Source organism: Phyllobates terribilis, unplaced genomic scaffold, assembly GCF_046119375.1.
Source record: "Phyllobates terribilis strain yellow unplaced genomic scaffold, ASM4611937v1 Scaffold_10__3_contigs__length_209671492, whole genome shotgun sequence".
In the NCBI taxonomy this organism is placed as follows: domain Eukaryota; kingdom Metazoa; phylum Chordata; class Amphibia; order Anura; family Dendrobatidae; genus Phyllobates; species Phyllobates terribilis.
This window is the reverse complement of record NW_027362770.1, coordinates 149,041,153-149,059,545: the sequence shown is the minus strand read 5'-3', so window position 1 is coordinate 149,059,545 and position 18,393 is coordinate 149,041,153.

Sequence of the window (18,393 nt, the reverse complement as noted above, 5' to 3'; positions counted from 1 at the left end):
CAAACTATGTTACTATGTTACTTTGTTGCAACGTGGGCACATAGCCTAAACGTACTGACCCGAAGAATAAAGCTACCTTATCAATTTTACCACATAAATAACAACAAAAAAAATCCTGAATTGTTGTTTTTTGTTCATTCTGCTTCCCTAAAATCTGAATAGAAAGCGATCAAAAAATGTAATTTGCCCAAAAGTGGTACCAATAAAAACGTCAACTCATCCCGCAAAAAACAAGCCATCACATGACTCTGTCGGCCGAAATATGAAAAAATTATAGCTCTCAAAATATCGAGATGCAAACATTAGTTTTTGCAAAAAAAAAAAAGCGTCTTTTAGTGAGTGACAGCTGTCAATCATAAAAACCCGATATGAATCTGGCATCGCTGTAATCGCACCGACCCGAAGAATAAAGTCGTCTAATCACTTCTACAGCACGAGGAACAGCGTAATAAATAAATAAAACCAATTCTTCACCGGCTGCAGATTTGAGTATTCTGCCTCCCAAAGATCACAGTAAGGCTCTGCTCACATTTATCCTGCGCTCTGCACTGAGAGCTTACATCGGGGTTTCCGTGTAAATCTCTGAAATACGTGATTCAAACAGAACCCATAACGGAAGATTCCCTGTAATGAGACAGATGGAGGCACTGTGGACGGCGTCTGACCTATGATCCGGCGGTGTCCATCTTTTTAGGCGTAATTAAAAGCGCGGTCAGCCACAGTTTTGTGCACCTCTGAAAAGAAGGATAACGCTGAACAGAGGCCAGACGGAGTCCAGAGTAACTCTGCTGCCTCATCTCATTATAGTGAATGGATCCCTCCAGGGTTTCATGTGAATCACGTCATTTGGAGATTTAGATGGAAACCCCAAAGTAAGTGCTCAGCGTAGAGCGCTGGATAATGCGCCCAAACAGAGGCATAGGGTATCGGCGTGCTCAGGAGAAATTTCACAACAACTTTTTGGGTCCATTTTCTCCTGTTACCCTTGTGAAAATAAAAAAATTGGGACTAAAAAGAAATTTTTGTGATTTTTTTTTTTCACGTCTCTATGTTATAAACTTCTGTGAAGCACCTGGGGGTTCAAAGTGCTCATCACACATCTAGATAAGTTCATTGAGGGGTCTAGTTTCCAAAATAGGGTCACTTGTGTTTTTTTTTCACTGTTTAGGCACATCAGGGGCTCTCCAAACACAACATGGCGTTTGCTGATTATTCCAGCAAATTTTGAATTCAAAAAGTCAAATGGCGCTCCTTCCCTTCCGAACCCTGCCATGCGCCCAAACAGTAGTTTTTCGCCACATATTTGGTATCAGCATGTTCAGGAGAAATTGCATAATACATTTTGGGGTCCATTTTTATCTGTTACCCTTGTGAAAATAAAAAAAAATTGGTCTAAATTTAATATTTTGTGAAAAAAAAGTTAAATGTTAATTTTTTTCTTTCTCATTGCTTCAGTTCCTGTGAAGCACCTGAAGGGTTGATAAAGTTCTTGAATGTGGTTTTGAGTTCCTTGAGGGGTGCAGTTTTTAGAATGGTATCACTATTGGGTATTTTCTGTCATATAGACACCTCAAAGTGGCTTCAAATGTGATGTGGTCCCTAAAAAAAATGGTTTTGTAAATTTTGTTGGAAAAATGAGAAATCACTGGTCAACTTTTAACCCTTATAGCTCCCTAACAAAAAAAAATGTTGGTTCCAAAATTGTGCTGATGTAAAGTAGACATGTGGGAAATGTTATTTATTAACTATTTTGTGTTACATATCTCTCTGATTTCAGGGCATAACAATTCAAAGTTTATAAAATTGCAAAATTTTAAAAATTTTCGACAAATTTCTGTTTATTTTACAAATAAACGCATGTCATCTCAAATTAATTTTACCACTATCATGAAGTACAATGTGTCACGAAAAAACAGTCTCAGAATCAGGGGGATCCGTTGAAGCGTTCCAGAGGTATTACCGCACAAAGTGACAGTGGTCAGAATTGAAAAAATTGGCCCGGTCATTAATGTACAAAGTGGCTCGGTCCTTAAGGGGTTAAAGGCAATGTGTCATCATAAAATGACCCGTTGTTTAAATTAATTATGTGTTAAAAAAAATTTTTTATTATTTGTTATCAATTTTTTTCCCCATATGACAATCCTTATTGAAAAATAAAACTTTGAAATCTTGTAATTTTCACGTTGACTACTGGGGCTTTTTAGACTCTAACTTCCTGTTGTTTCAGGAAACAACACATGTACATTAGCATCAATAGACTGGCGTATGCGCTATATTTTTTGTTGAAGCATCTGAGTGTTTTCAAAGGTCATTGTGGAGGGAGAGGCAGGAAGAGAGCTGTAACCTCAGATGTTATGATTGGTGGATCCTGTGTTATCAGCTGTGTATAGAGGTGTCACCTGTCATCGGAATCCTGTCTCTGATGATAAAGAGCCTGCTGAAAAGTCTTCCTGATACAATAAGAAATTAGAGTCTAAAATTGCCTCAGTGGCTGGCGCAAAAATTGGAAGATTACTAATTTTTCTTTAAAGTAAAGATTTTTATATGAAAAAAAATGCCCAAAAATATTTAAAAATATACATGGAAAACAAGAACCTGGTTTAGACATATTTTGACAACAAATTCCATTTTGGAAAAAACATTCAGCAAATAAAGAAGTTGCCCCATCTCGAACATCTATGGCATACTCTCAGTATATGTGTCACGGGTATGTCAGGTGTGACAGACAGTCATTCTGGATCCAGCTGTAGAAGGTCATTGCGCTTGGCTCTGCAGGCACCTTCTTGATCTTTCTATTTCTGCAGTGCAGCGATATCCTGCTCTCTCTAGGACCTAGCAGTTACCTTCACCTTCTGCTGCTAATTGACACACCCTTCCTGGATGTTTAAATACCCTTAGTCTCTGCAGAGAGTCGCCGGTGATAGCTCTATTTTCCTCTGTCCAGGCTTCAAGTACTAGTAGCACAGTGGGGTAGCACGGTGGCTCAGTGGTTAGATCCTAGGCTCAAATCCCACCAAGGACAACATATGCAAGGAGTTTGTATGTTCTCCCCGAGTTTGCGTGGGTTTCCTCCGGCTTCTCCGGTTTCCTCCCACACTCCAAAGACATACAGATAGGGAATCTAGATTGTGAGCCCCATTGGGGACAGCAATGATAATGTATGTAAAGCGCTGTGGAATATGTTGGCGCTATATAAAAATAAAGATTATTATTATTATTTATTTAGTAGTCGGCTAGTGGCCTCTTGGAGTTCCCTTGGAGGATAGTTGGCGTGATCTCTCTGGTGTCTTCTCAAGCTAAGTGTATTCCCGTGTCTGTTTACCTGTTTGTCTTTAGTTGCAGTGGGGGGCTGACTAGTGTTCACCCCATCCTCTCCCTATCCAGGGGCAGTCAGGGATTAGGTTTCCTGCTCAGCAATAAGTGTGGAATCTATTTAGGAACGTTAGAGGAGACAGGGTGTTGTCAGATCTGCCTAGGGGTCTCCACTCCCCCTTTCCCTAGTGTTTGGGCTTCCTCCGCCTCTTCCCGTCATTGTGCACTTAGTCTTTCCCTCACCTTGCGTGACAATATGCCATAAATGTCTTCCACAAGCCATGCAAGTCCCACCGATAAGCAAGAACGAGCTGCCAAGGAGGAGAGGTACATGTCTCTCTCTATTCATTTGTATAGGTGTTCCCAAAATTTCCTCTTTGCAATTTTTGAAATTCCTATACTAATGAATGAAGAGAGCCACACATGCCTGGATCTCTGTAATCTTTATTATCCATTTTACATGATGCCAACGTACTGTATTTTGGAGATCAGTATTCAGAATTGAATTACTCTCATCACTTCCCTATCAAATTTGTCTAGATGTGACCATTTGGAAAATGTTTGAATCACAAACTCTATACCCACAGTCATGGCCAAAAGTTTTGAGACTGGCACAAATTTTGATTTTCGCCACTTTGCAAGAAGTACAGGAATTGGACTGGGTTAAATATATTTTCTCTGATGAAGCCCCCTTCAGGCTGTTTAGAACATCTGGAAGAATGAATGATTGTCTGGAGGAGAAAATATGAGCGCTACCATGAGTCCTGTGTCCTGCCAACAGTAAAGCATCTTGACTTCATTCATGTGTGGGGGCTTTTCATCCATGGAGGAGGCTCACTCTCAAATTTACCTAAGAACACTACCCTGAATAAATTATGGGATCTAAACAACCTCCAAAAGCAACTTCTCCCAACGATCCAGGAGTAATTTGGCGACGAACAATGTTTTTTCCAACACGGTGGAGACCAGGTCACAAGGCAAAAGCTTTGAAATTTCGAGTTCACGGCTTGGAATCTCCCCAGATCTCAATCCCATTGAGAACCTGTGGTCAATTCTCAACAAGTGAGAGGACAAACAAACGACACAAAAAGTGTGATCAATTCCTGATTAGACAAGATTGGGTGGTCATCAGTCAGGATTGGGGCCAGAAACTGATAAAAGCTGATCTAAAAACACTGAAGCAGCAAACAGTGTGAAAACCAAAATTTGTGTCAGTCTCTAAACTTTGGCCACGACTTTACCATAGATGTGTGATGGTAGGAAGTTTCATGACAATGTAAGTAATATGTTTTCTTAAAAGATAAAGCTTTTATGAACTATGAAGGAAATAATCTCTAGTATCGGGAGTAAAGTACATTTATGCAGATGTTAAATGCACTACTTTTGCATGTCGCACTCTTCCCTCCTTTTTGAATGTCGTCCTCGACATTCGCCCTAATTGGTCAATCTGACCAATTCTGAGACAGTAGTGAACGTTGGATAGCTTTATATACAAATTGGCATTGACAAATTGGTATAAAGTTCATAAACATTGATAACAACCTATTATTTTTCTTGTAGGACGCCTGTAAGAAATTAACAATTAACACCATTAAAACAATCAACATCTCTTCAGCTGGAACTTTTCGTACGTCTTCAACTAGCTCTCTCTATCTATGCTTTAACAGTTCTTTGTTTCTACAAAGTCTTTTAAGAAAAATCAAAGCATGAAAACAAATGTTTCTGTCGCGCCCCCTGGGCCGTGGGAGTACTCGGCAGCCGGGCCTCTGCGTATGCCGGTGGGGGATATCACGGTGGCTGGCCTGGTCCGTGACCCAGGGCGGTCAGTAAAAAGGGGAATTTATAGGGGATTTGGAAAGTTCGTGACGACACCTGTGGAATGCGGCAAAAGGGGTGCCGCCGCTGAGGAGCAGTCCTCTGGAGCGGGTGTTACGGCAGCAGGGATGGTGTGGCTCTCCACAGGTAGAGCTAGATCCAGGGCAGCGTGGAGTAGATGGTGGTGCAGGGGAGAGACGTCAGGACGGTCCCGGAGGAAAGATGGACACTCACACGGGGGTAAGCTTCAGTACCTTTACTGGTGATGTTGCAGGCACGGTCCAGGGTACTCCGGGCGAAGGGCGCATTTCTGGACTCTCCCCAGTGAGCGGGTATAGGGCCTCCTGATCTGTGGCTTTACTCGCTAAGCTTCTGGCCTACCTGGAACTAGGCCTAGCTTGGTTACTGTCTCTCTCCCTCTCTTGTACCTGCTGACCTGGTGGTAGGGCCTTCTCTTTGGAGACCACTCTCCCTGGATGCTGGGGCCTCCGTGACTCCTAGCCCTGACACTGTAGTCAGCGTTTGGCAAACCTGGAACCTGTAGTCCTCCAGGGGTTCCGGTAGTCCCTACTGGGTGTAAAGAGTCCCTGTAGGCGCGGACCCGGTGTCCGGTATATATCTTGGGGTGAGCCTGGTATGCTCCTCTGCCCCCTTGCTACTTTTTCCTTCTCCTCTCGCTTTCGGCCCACTCAAGGCCCTCACTAGGCTTTCACTTGTGCTGTAGGCCTTGGCTCGCCTAAGCACCGCAGCAGCGTGCTGCTCTTCGCTGCTCTCTGAGCGTCAGCAAGCTCTCAGCTCACTCAGAGCTCTGTTCCTCTCTGTGTCTCATCAGGAACTAATCTGAGCTGCCTGGCTCCACCCTCCCTTTATATATCCCTAACGGGCTCCCTCTGCTGGTCTGAGGTGGTAGGGTGGAGGTGTGTGAATGTGTGAGGGCCTCTTGTGGAGAAGTCCATCCATGCACCCTTCTGGGTTCTGTGGCACCAATGCGCAGCAGGGCGCCACATTTCCACCAGGCAACATCTCCCATACTGCCTCTCGGTGGTGAATACCACTCAAGTGGGCTTACCTGGTCCGCAGGCAGAGATACCTGTTTCCAGTCGACAGTCCTTGGCACTTGACTCGGTTCACCAAGTGTCTCATACGTCAACATCACGGGCCTCCTCACTTCTCGAGTCGACATCCTCCTAGTGTGTTGTTCCTCAGATACCACAGGTTCTTCAGTCACAGGAGTTTCTTCAGCTGCACTCATATCCAGCTGCCTCTCTAATTTCCAGTACTTCTCGCTTGTTTCCGCATTGTCTGGTAATTCCATTTCTCCTGAGTGTCGATCAGTCTCTTCAGGGGCCGGTGTTCGATCATCAGATCTGAATTGGACTTCATCTGTACTCCTTGGTACGAACTCTGGAGCCTGAGGACTTAGTTCACTCTCCTGAGGATGGTACATCCCTCTCTTTGCCGGTCCGAGAAATACAATGGTCACTATCCACCTCTGGAGCTTCAGTCTGTGGTGGTCCCTTAGTCGATCTCAGACGATGTCGGTCTACTTCTGGGAAGTCTTGTTGTGGTGGGAGATATTCACAGGGTAGCCGTAAATTCCGATGGACTATTCTGGTTTTCTTGTCTCCCGTTTCCAATCGGATTTCATACACTGGGCTGTCATCAGCTTTCCTCCTTAAGACCATATACACCTTGTCTTCCCAGTACGAACAAAGTTTTCCTGGACCGCCTTTCTCACGTACGTTCTTGACTAGCACCCGGCTTCCCGGTGCCAATTCTGCTCCATAACATTTTCGATCATAGTACTCTTTACTCTTGCTCTGTCCTTGCGTAACCACTTTGGACGCTATGTTGTATGCATCTGCCATCCATTCCTTCCATTTCCAAACATACTCCGGATACATTCTGTTAGTCTCTGACACCGGAGTATCGAACATGATGTCAATTGGCAGTCTTGGCGATCGTCCATACAATAGGAAAAAGGATGAGTAACCAGTTGCATCGCTCTTTGTACAGTTATAGGCATGTACTACTTTTGACAGAGAACTCTTCCAGTCTTTCTTCTCATCAGCTGTTAAAGTGCGCAACATCAACAATAATGTCCGGTTAAAACATTCCACTTGTCCATTACCCTCTGGGTGATAAGGCGTTGTGTGGGATCTCTGAATTCTACAGTACTTTCCTAGCTGGTTCTCAAATTCTCTTCCTTGGTCATGGTGTAACCTCGTAGGGAACCCAAACCTCAAAGCAAAATCATTGAAGATCTTCTTTGCTGCTGTTCGACCCGATTTATTGGTGCTGGCATACGCTTGAGCAAATCGAGTGAAATGGTCCATCCCCACCAAGATGTACTCGTAACCATCCTTGCACGTCTCAAGATGTAGAAAGTCTATTGAGACGATCTCAAATGGATACGTAGTTTGGATGTTGCCCATAGGTGCCCGGGTTAATTTGTTGGGACATTTATCTTTCAGACACCCACACCCCCTGGTCACGTACCTCTCAATATCTCTCTGCATGTATGGCCAGAAGAAACATTCACGGATCAAATTTGTTGTCCTTTCCACTCCCAGGTGTCCCATGTTTTCATGGAGTTCTATGAAGACCAACCTATGGAATACTCTGGGTAGTACCAAATGTCGGTTTTGTGCTCCTTTACGATACAGGATACCAGCTTCATTGAGGTAGAGCTTCGTCCATTCTTTAATTAAAACATATACTGCTGGTGACTCATTGTCTCTCTCCCATTTATTGGAAACTGATTTTGGTCCACAGAAAGTAGTATTCTACCAATTATCTGATCTTCCCATTGTGCTCTATGGATTTTCCCTTTTGGTAGTTGTTAAATAGACCGGGGGTGATCTTGTTCTCTCGCTTTTATGGTGGTTTCCACCATCAATGGATACCACAATGGTGTGTCTTCCTCCTGATAAGCTTATACTGCTTGGGTAGTACTCTCAATTGCTTCCAGACTGACTTCCACCGAGCATTCTCGCATGAACTCCTCGGGCTCTAGAGGCATTCTTGACAATTCATCAGCATCCGCAATGCATTTTCCTGTCCTGTACTTGATGCTGAAATTGAAGTCAGCTAGTTCAGCGACCCATCTCTGACCTTTTGATTTCAGTTTGGCTGTAGTAAGGACATAGGTCAAAGGGTTGTTGTCAGTGTATACCTCAAACTCTTTGCTGTAGTAGAGATAATCTCTAAATCGTTCACAGATAGCCCATTTCAGTGCCAGGAACTCCAATTTTCCGGATTGTAGATGGTAATTCTTCTCGGCATCTGTCAATGTTCTAGAACCGTAACCGATGACTCTCATTTTTCCATCTTGATGCTGATACAGGACAGCTCCCAGTCCAACTTGAACAGCGTCACAATGAAGAACAAATGGTAAGTTGAAATCAGGATAAACCTTGATGGGTGGTTTTACTAGGTAGTCAACTAGTTCTTCCAATACCTCCTGGTGGTCTGCTGTCCAGAGAATGGGCTGTTGGGACGAAACGGCGTTGTTTCTTTTAAGCCCGGTCCTACCAGCGTTCTTCTTTTTCTCCATGGGTGTTGTTGTCTCTGTCGCCCCCCCAAGAGGAGGTATAGCGGGGCGGCAATCCTGGAGAAGTTCCGAACGTACTGTAAGTACGATAGTAGGAGAGGAATCCTAATATCTGCCTCAAATCCCTGTGGCGTCTTCAGCTTCTTTCTCCCCCAGCTCATCCATTTTTCCATTAATGGCCGCTAACAGTTGCCTGCGGTTGGGTGCTTTAGAAATCTGTTCTACTGACATCTTTATATGTTCTGCTATTGCTCTCAATTCTTCACGGGTTAGCTGAAGAAGCAGCTCACTAATTCTGTCCATTTGTATTTCCACATCCATTGCTGCTAGTGAGTTTTTCTTTAGGGCTGGTCCCCTTTAACTGGTGTAGCAGAGTTGAGTTGAGGTGCTGTGCTGCTGTGTTTTTCCAAACACTTTTCCTCTTCTGCCTCTACACGCTAACTCCCGCTCAGGATTCCCCGTACGGGCCACCAATGTTGCACGCATGCCGCTAGGTTCAGATAGGGGCGAAACAGGTTACATGAATTCTTTGGAATCCTGAGGGAACCGTAACTCAGGGCGACCATAGACCATGTGCTGCAGCTTCTCTCAAGCACACAGGGGTATTGACCCTCAAGCACCGACACGTAGGTTGTTTCACTTACTGACCAGACACACTTGACAAGAGTCCTCATAAATAGTAGAACAGTAGCATTTAATAAGAAGCCACACAGCCAGTGCAAGTTAAGTCTGATGAGCAACAGGCTCCAGTGACAAACAGTCATAGGCGGATTATAATGAGGACGATCTGGGCTACCGCCCAGGGCCCCGAACCTCCAGGGGGCCTGGGGCACCGGGGTGTCTATGGCCAGATTGTCCTCATTATATGTGCGGCGCTGCGGCACATACCGGGAGACAGTGGCGAGGGGTCCCCTGGACCGCTCCCCCAGCAGCGGCGCACGGCCGCTGCTTCTTCTTCGGCCGGGCCAGCACTGCAGCAGTTAACTTCCCTGTGCTGGCCCGGCCGCGTCACTGCTAGGAGATATGCCCCTGTGCGCGGCCGTGTCTCCAAGCTGTGACATCACGCAGTGCGCACCCGGCCTGCAGTGCTGCACCGGAAAAGAGCAGGAGGACTGGAGCCGAGCCGGGGGATGGTGTGTGTGTGTGTCTCTGTGTGTCTCTGTGTGTGTGTGTGTGTGTAGGCAGATATCATTGTGTGATGTCTGTTTATATGTATTTTTGTGTTTCAAATGTGTTTATGCGTGTATGTATATGTCTGTATATGTTTGTGTGCATGTGTGACTACGTGCGGCCTACTGCTGAGTATAGATGGTGCCATGTGGCCTCCTGCTGTCTCTGGGGGGGCGCCGTGCGGCCTCCCGCTGTGTATAGATGGCGCCGTGCAGCCTCCCACTGTGTATAGATGGCGCCGTGCGGCCTCCCGCTGTGTATAGATGGCGCCGTGCGACCTCCCGCTGTGTATAGATGGCTACGTGCGGCCTCCTGCTGTGTATAGATGGCTACGTGCGGCCTCCTGCTGTGTATAGATGGCTACGTGTGTTCAATATTGAGTCATACAATTAATGTAAGGCTATGTGCCCACGATGCAGAAATGCTCCGGATTTTTTTTGAGCGTTTCTGCATCTGCCTGGCAGAAAAAATGCATGTGGATTGTACATGCCGATTGTACATGCGTATTGTACATGCGTTTTTCCTGACAGGGACATGCGGATGTAAAGCGTTCTTCACATGCATTTCCGCATGCGGGTTGACAAGCGCTTTCCAAGCGATTTTAGCATCACTTGGAAAGTGCATGACAACTTGGTCACACTATATAAATTCATGCAACCGGCATGGATTTATATAGTGTGACTGTAAAAGAATGGTAAAAAATAAATATATAATTACCTTCTGATGGCCTGCCGACGTCAGTGGTCGTGTGACCCGTCACATGACTAAATGATGTCACGGCAGGTCCTTTTCAGACCATCGCGAGCTGCCGGCAAGCCAGAACACATCGGATAAAGACACCGGGGGCCATCAGAAGGTAAGTATAATATTTATTTTTTATTTTATTCTTTTTTACAGGTTCTATGGTAACCGGGTCCGGAGGAGAGTCTCCTCTTCTCCAAACCCGGGTACCATCCGCACATTGAAACGCATGGATTCTGCATGTACAGATTCAATGATGCGGATTCCATGGGTTCCAATGCAAGTCAATGGCGGCGAAAGCGCCGCGTTTCCACAAAATAATTGGTAGTGCTGCGGATTTTTCCGCAATGATAATCCGCAGTGGAAATTTCCGCATGTGCACAGCACATGCGGATTATCATTGGGAAACATGGCAGACCTTCTACCAAGCGTTTTTGCAGCGGAATTGCTGCTGTGGAAACGCTTAAAAAACGCATAGTGGGCACACAGCCTAAAAAAAATATTATAATTAATATTGTGCCAAATTAATTTCACGTGAACTATCACATGATCTATCACAGGGGATCATGTGACATGTCACGTGATACATCAGGTGTGTGTGTGGGGGGGGGCCGCGCCTTCTAAACTGCCCGGGGCCCTTGCTACTCTCAATCCACCCCTGCAAACAGTACAGTTTCCTTAGCAGCACGGCAGTCCACAGTCTTCCCAGTAGTACAGGACAGCACAGTTCTAATGCAAAGGTACATTAATAAACACAGCATTCTTTACAGCACAGTGAGATGGAGGAGGGGGGAGGGTTTGTTGAGGGAGATGATCCCTGTGACACCATTTCTTCCAGTCCTTGTCTTTCTGCCTGACAATACTCCGCACTGCTAGTTCAGAAACTCTACCTGACCTGTGCTTAGCTTCACTCCTGACTTGAATCCTTTTCACTTGCAGGGCGCTTCTGTGAGATACAGAACACACACACCACCTTTCTCTTCGGCTCCAGCGAGACAGTAAACCACTTCCCCACAATCCCCCTGGGGCTCTGCTAAAACACTCCCCTTCTCCTGTGACTGTGTTAACCCCTCTAGTTGCTGGATGCTTCTGGAGCACAACACTTCCTGTCTTATGTGCTTGTGTTACTTCTAATAGTTGCTGAATGCTTTTGAAGCAACAGCACTACTTCTGCATGTCACACAGATGGTCTGTGAAATTCTGAGATCTGGCACCAGAGCTGAAGGAAATCTAATAATGGAAAGTATGGTCTGAATCTAAAAGTCAAACTATGGATACCATTAAGTATAGTCCGTAGTTTGGTAAGACTGACAACTACTATCAGTTATTATAAATCAGCAGCCTAGCACTGTCACCCCAGGCCCCACTCACACAGTGGGGTCCACCTGGAGCGACCACCACTCCTAACTGTATCGGTATGCATACCGACTCGTAGCGTAAACACTTTCAGTAGAGCAGAGAGCCATAGTCACCCTGTACTAAAACTCTCTGCTCTGTAGGACATATTTCGCTCTAGGAATGTCGTCTACAGAACAGTAGGATCACATACAAGATGTTAGAGTCCCGGTGCAGGTGGCACAATTAGGTCACCACCACCGCATTGCTTTGCCTGCGCCGGGATGCTGACTATGTGAATTCACCAGGATCTGGGGTTAGGTGAGAATATATATGATTTATTTTATTTTTTTATTTTTTGTGGGAGAACGCAGGGAACATTATTACTATACATGAGGAACTCGAGGCATTATTACTATATGTAAGGAACTTAGGGGGCATTATTATTTTTGTTGGGGCACTCAGACATTAACAATTGCAGTGGGGACACTCAAGCAGCATTATAACTTTTTAAGGGGGACTCAGAGAACAATGTTAAGTGGGTACTTAAAAGGCATTATTATATAATAGGAGCACACCAGGGGCATTATTACTTTCTAGGGGATAGACGCACATTTATATACTGTATGACAGCGGCCTGACAGGTCATCAAGGGGAGATATGCAACATTGAGGTTGGTAACCTCGGTGATGAAAGCAGGGAAAAGTAGGTTCCAGAACAAATAGTGCTGAGAGTTTATAGGGCGTATCAGGGCAAGTTTTATGAGCAGTGAGAGAGATGGGTAGAACTGGCTGCTCACATATTCCCACCCCGGGGGTGTGGTACAGAAGATAAAAAAGGAGACCAGTTGTCTTATTCAAGGTCTGTGTTTGGAGATGTGCAGACCTCCAGTGTTGTTTGTCTTTGCTGAGGACTAAAGAGCTGGACACTAACCTGAGCGGGCGAACCCGCACTACTGTATTAACTATATACTTTATGTTTTCTCTTTGTAGCAGAAAAAGCTGTTTTTGTTTTGTTGTCCTGACTGGTTTATGGAACCTTAATAAACCAACCCGGACTTTTTACTGAAACCGCTTCCCGTGCCTACGTCGAAACGAAACCGAGTGAGTAGAAACCCTACAGTACATATATTTGGAAGAGAAGAGTATGGAAGTAGAAAATGATAGTAGAGAATGATACTGGTGGACTATGTATATTTTTTAAAAGAGAATTGTGGCTTATTATTTTTCTGATTATAATAACGTCGATTTTAATATAAATTCACAGCTGGCAGTTTGTTAAGAAATGGATCTCTGGTGGGAGCGTAGAAGGTGAACATGCCTTCCTGGAGTCGGGCGGCTGGCATATCGCTTCCCAGCTCAACAGTTTATATGGAAAAAAGGTTTGTTATTCATGGTTTAATGAAAATGGTTAATAAATGCTGTGACTGACCTCCATTCAGCAAAACTTAAAGGTATCAGTGAGTTTTTACACAGGAGGGATTGAGGGGTGAGTGGCCAAACTACATTTGCGTCGCGTGCTAGAAGCCATTATTTTCTAAAGCGCACACAAACAGTATGGCTATTTTTCAGGGTGCACACAGAGCAGAGGACATGGTTATTTTCTAGGGCACACGCAGAGGACATTGTTATTTTCTAGGGCACACGCAGAGGGTATTGTTATTTTCCAGGGTGCACACAGATGACATTGATATTTTCTAGGGCACACAGAGGTTAGTGTTATTTTCAAGGGCACACGCAGAGAGCATTGTTATTTTCTAGGGCACACGCAGAGGACATTGTTATTTTCTAGGGCAAACGCAGAGGGCATTGTTATTTTCTAGGGCACAGACAGAGGGCATTGTTATTTTCTAGGGCACATAGAGGTCATTGTTATTTTCTAGGGCACACGCAGAGGACATTGTTATTTTCTAGGGCACACGCAAAGGACATTGTTATTTTCTAGGGCACACGCAGAGGGCATTGTTATTTTCTAGGGCACACGCAGAGGGCATTGTTATTTTCAAGGGCACACGCAGAGGGCATTGTTATTTTCTAGGGCACACGCAGAGGGCATTGTTATTTTCAAGGGCACACACAGAGGGCATTGTTATTTTTCAGGGTGCACACAGAGGACATTGATATTTTCTAGGGCACACACAGAGGGCATTGTTATTTTCTAGGGCACACGCAGAGGGCATTGTTACTTTCTAGGGCACACGCAGAGGGCATTGTTATTTTCTAGGGCACACGCAGAGGGCATGGTTATTTTCAAGGGCACACACAGAGGGCATTGTTATTTTCTAGGGCACACGCAGTGGACATTGTTATTTTCTAGGGCACACGCAGAGGGCATTGTTATTTTCTAGGGCACACGCAGAGGGCATTGTTATTTTCAAGGGCACACGCAGAGGGCATTGTTATTTTCTAGGGCACACGCAGAGGGCATTGTTATTTTCTAGGGCACACGCAGAGGGCATTGTTATTTTCAAGGGCACACACAGAGGACATTGTTATTTTCTAGGGCACACGCAGAGGGCATTGTTATTTTCAAGGGCACACGCAGAGGGCATTGTTATTTTCTAGGGCACACAGAGGTCATTGTTATTTTCTAGGGCAAACGCAGAGGGCATTGTTATTTTCTAGGGAACAGACAGAGGGCATTGTTATTTTCTAGGGCACACAGAGGTCATTGCTATTTTCTAGGGCACACACAGAGGACATTGTTATTTTCTAGGGCACACAGAAGGCATTGTTATTTTCTAGGGCACACAGAGGTTAGTGTTATTTTCTAGGGCACACGCAGAGCGTATTGTTATTTTCTAGGGCACACGCAGAGGTCATTGTTATTTTCTAGGGCACACGCAGAGCGTATTGTTATTTTTCCAGGGCACACGCAGAGGGCATTGTTATTTTCTAGGGCACACGCAGAGCGTATTGTTATTTTCTAGGGCACACGCAGAGGGCATTGTTATTTTCTAGGGCACACAGAGGGCATGGTTATTTTCTAGGGCACACGCAGAGCGTATTGTTATTTTCTAGGGCACACAGAGGGCATGGTTATTTTCTAGGGCACACGCAGAGCGTATTGTTATTTTCTAGGGCACACGCAGAGGACATTGTTATTTTCAAGGGCACACAGAGGGCATTGTTATTTTCAAGGGCACACGCAGAGGGCATTGCTATTTTCAAGGGAAAACGGAGGGCATTGTTATTTTCTAGGGCACAAGCAGAGGACATTGTTATTTTCTAGGGCACACGCAGAGGGCATTGTTATTTTCTAGGGCACACACAGAGGGCATTGTTATTTTCTAGGGCACACACAGAGGGCATTGTTATTTTCTAGGGCACACACAGAGGGCATTGTTATTTTCTAGGGCACACGCAGAGGACATTGTTATTTTCTAGGGCACAAAGAAGGCATTGTTATTTTCTAGGGCACACAGAGGTTATTGTTATTTTCTAGGGCACACGCAGAGGGCATTGTTATTTTCTAGGACACACGCAGAGCGTATTGTTATTTTCTAGGGCACACAGAGGGCATTGTTATTTTCTAGGGCACATGCAGAGCGTATTGCTATTTTCTAGGGCACACAGAGGTCATTGTTATTTTCTAGGGCACACGCAGAGCGTATTGTTATTTTCTAGGGCACACGCAGAGGTCATTGTTATTTTCTAGGGCACACGCAGAGCGTATTGTTATTTTCTAGGGCACACGCAGAGGACATTGTTATTTTCTAGGGCACACGCAGAGGGCATTGTTATTTTCAAGGGCACACAGAGGGCATTGTTATTTTCTAGGGCACACGCAGAGGACATGGTTATTTTCAAGGGCACACACAGAGGGCATTGTTATTTTCTAGGGCACACGCAGAGGGCATTGTTATTTTCAAGGACACACAGAGGGCATTGCTATTTTCTAGGGCACACGCAGAGGGCATTGTTTTTTTCAAGGGCACACGGAAGGCATTGTTATTTTCTAGGGCACACGCAGAGGACATGGTTATTTTCAAGGGCACACACAGAGGGCAATGTTATTTTCTAGGGCACACACAGAGGACATTGTTATTTTCTAGGGCACACGCAGAGGGCATTGTTATTTTCAAGGGCACACGGAGGGCATTGTTATTTTCTAGGGCACACGCAGAGGACATGGTTATTTTCAAGGGCACACACAGAGGGCATTGTTATTTTCTAGGGCACACGCAGAGGACATTGTTATTTTCTAGGGCACACACAGAGGGCATTGTTATTTTCAAGGACACACAGAGGGCATTGCTATTTTCTAGGGCACACGCAGAGGGCATTGTTTTTTTCAAGGGCACACGGAAGGCATTGTTATTTTCTAGGGCACACGCAGAGGGCATGGTTATTTTCAAGGGCACACACAGAGGGCATTGTTATTTTCTAGGGCACACGCAGAGGACATGGTTATTTTCAAGGGCACACACAGAGGGCATTGTTATTTTCTAGGGCACACGCAGAGGACATTGTTATTTTCTAGGGCACACGCAGAGGACATTGTTATTTTCTAGGGCACACACAGAGGGCATTGTTATTTTCAAGGGCACACACAGAGGGCATTGTTATTTTCAAGGGCACACACAGAGGGCATTGTTATTTTCAAGGGCACACGCAGTGGACATTGTTATTTTCAAGGACACACAGAGGGCATTGCTATTTTCTAGGGCACACGCAGAGGGCATTGTTTTTTTCAAGGGCACACGGAAGGCATTGTTATTTTCTAGGGCACACGCTGAGGACATGGTTATTTTCAAGGGCACACGCAGAGGACATTGTTATTTTCTAGGGCACACACAGAGGGCATTGTTATTTTCTAGGGCACACGCAGAGGACATTGTTATTTTCTAGGGCACACACAGAGGGCATTGTTATTTTCTAGGGCACACGCAGAGGACATTGTTATTTTCTAGGGCACACACAGAGGGCATTGTTATTTTCAAGGGCACACACAGAGGGCATTGTTATTTTCAAGGGCACACACAGAGGGCATTGTTATTTTCAAGGGCACACACAGAGGACATTGTTATTTTCTAGGGCACACAGAAGGCATTGTTATTTTCTAGGGCACACAGAGGTTAGTGTTATTTTCTAGGGCACACACAGAGGGCATTGTTATTTTCTAGGGCACACGCAGAGGGCATTGTTATTTTCTAGGGCACACACAGAGGGCATTGTTATTTTCTAGGGCACACACAGAGGGCATTGTTATTTTCTAGGGCACACAGAAGGCATTGTTATTTTCTAGGGCACACAGAAGGCATTGTTATTTTCTAGGGCACACAGAAGGCATTGTTATTTTCTAGGGCACACACAGAGGTCATTGCTATTTTCTAGGGCACACACAGAGGACATTGTTATTTTCTAGGGCACACAGAAGGCATTGTTATTTTCTAGGGCACACAGAGGTTAGTGTTATTTTCTAAGGCACACGCAGAGGGCATTGTTATTTTCTAGGGCACACGCAGAGGGCATTGTTATTTTCTAGGGCACACGCAGAGCGTATTGTTATTTTTCTAGGGCACACGCAGAGGGCATTGTTATTTTCTAGGGCACACGCAGAGCGTATTGTTATTTTCTAGGGCACACGCAGAGGGCATTGTTATTTTCAAGGGCACACGCAGAGGGCATTGTTATTTTCTAGGGCACACGCAGAGGGCATTGTTATTTTCAAGGGCACACGCAGAGGGCATTGTTATTTTCTAGGGCACACGCAGAGGGCATTGTTATTTTCAAGGGCACACGCAGAGGGCATTGTTATTTTTAAGGGCACACGCAGAGGGCATTGTTATTTTCTAGGGCACAAGCAGAAGGCATTGTTATTTTCTAGGGCACACGCAGAGGACATTGTTATTTTCTAGGGCGCACTCAGAGGGCATTATTATTTTTAGGGTGTACACAGAGGGCATAAATGTTTTCTAGGTCACTCACACAGTCTATTAATATTGTTTAGAGAGCAATTTTACCACTTATAGGGAAAAAGGAGGCAGTATTACTAAGTAAGGGGCACAGTGGTGGGCATTATCATGTGGAGCAGTAAGAAGAGCATAGTTTTTGAACCACACAGTAGGTGTAGTAATAGGGACACATACAGCAGCAGTGGTTCAGCATTGGGGTATCACTCGGCTGTAGACTGTGTTCACGGGTTGTGATTAAATTATTAATGAAGAAATCACGGCAAAAATACATGAGTTTTGAAAAGCTGATTACGGTACTTTTTGCCACTGTTCAGAAAAGAAACCAAAATTAAACAAAACAACACATAACACAATTCAACTGCAACCTTAACTTGGAAATAAGACAGCTCAAAAATTTAAACGCGACTGGTCCAAAATTCTTGCCATTTGAGGCATTTTTTTACATTAAATTAATTAACATTCCTTTGCATACTAATTTGATCCTGTATTATAACATGGCTTTAAAGGAAGTGTATAATCAGAAAATTGTTTAAATCAGAATTTTAGGTTA